Below are 1,647 nucleotides of genomic sequence, written 5' to 3'. Positions count from 1 at the left end.
ACAAGGAACCTTGAAAATAAAGGGAAAGAAGGAGCTCAAGAGAGGTGGGACCATAGGAGAAGGGTATTGTTAAGGGAGAAATGGGGGAAATGGGGGAAAGTTTAAATGGGGAAACCATGGTGGAAGGGTGAGACAATGCGAGAAATAAATAATGCCTAACTAGCTTTGAAAACTAGGGGGAACCATATTACTCCTACAACCTACTGAAAAATTATACATAGCAGATCAAGAAATTTATGTCTAGGTAAGGTTTATCTTAGAACAATTGGTCTTTGCCTAAGATTTATCTATATGACACACAGTACTTAAAAGTACCAGACTGGTGGAACTAACCTTCTTGGATGTTTAACAGACATACTTTGAGGCCTATACTAATTTCGTCAGAGGGACATAAAGGACATTTTTTGCTCCTTGCCCTCCTATCATTCCAGGGGACTATGAGCATCTCTCAAAATGTCCTGTAATTGTGGTGGGTTCACCTGTCCTCTTGATCAAGGAGGCTGAGGAGACCCCACGAAATGGACTTGAACCTGTGACCAGTCTACAACGAAGAGGGTCAACACAGAGGAATCACTTCCTCCATGCTTCCAAGCGAAGCCAACCATGGTTGAGCAGGACTTTTGACTTTTCTTCACATAGGCTGAACTGGTGAAAGAAAGGAGCCAGGGGCTCCTCCAAAGCCCATGTGACCCCTGAGGAATAGATCCTCAAACGACTTCAAGAGTAAAAATAAATTGGTTTATCAGGGCCAACTGTATGGCCTTAAACATCCAAAAGGAAAGTATAACCAAAGATTAAAGGGGTCAATAAAATTTCTCAAGAGTCCATATATGCAGAGCTAAAGGCTACATAACAAGCAACAATGCCAGATAGGAAATACGTTCTTTTGAGTTGTTGGCCATGGTGAACAAAGGAACTCCCAAATAGTAACCCAGCATAGAACTGGGAAAATGAACAGCAGACCCTAATCTTATCTAAAGGAGTATTGACAACTGATTGCTGCTAGAAGAGGAACAGCTGACCCTCCTAAAATAAATACCTCTAGATAGGCTGGGTAGAACAGCTGACCCTCCTAAAACTAAGACCTCTAGATAGGCTGACTAGATTCACAAGAGGGGCAAGTAGTGGGGATTGGCTGGGGTGCCGACAACACAGCAGACAGTAGCAGGGATATCAGAATATATAAGCTCTGTGGGTGCCGACAACACAGCAGACAGTAGCAGGGATATCAAAATATAAGGGCTTTAGTCGGGGGAGGGAGGCTATGTGGTGCCAACTGGGAATTAGGTGTATAGACGAATAAGATGGTTTAGGATGTTCTATATGATACACACACACACACACACACACACACACACACACACACAAAATCAACAAATTTAAAAAAATGTATTATATTTGAGAAGGAAGCATGAAAATTTACATCATGCTAATTAGTAGAGGTGATAAACATTACCATTGTAATCCACCCGATGACTTCATAGACATACACAAGCGCCAAGGGTCCAAGTGCTACCGATTATGACTAGTAATAATCAGATGCATACAGATTAGAGACGCATGCGCCAACATCTCATTGAGCCTTTCAGTAAGAAACAGTATATTTTAAAATGAAATGGATATATTTTTTAAAGGTTAAAAATTCAT

The sequence above is a fragment of the Nannospalax galili genome, unplaced genomic scaffold, assembly GCF_000622305.1.
Source record: "Nannospalax galili isolate Female #2095 unplaced genomic scaffold, S.galili_v1.0 scaffold305, whole genome shotgun sequence".
In the NCBI taxonomy this organism is placed as follows: Eukaryota; Metazoa; Chordata; class Mammalia; order Rodentia; family Spalacidae; genus Nannospalax; species Nannospalax galili.
The sequence above is the reverse complement of the archived record's forward strand: the minus strand, read 5'-3'. Positions refer to the sequence as shown.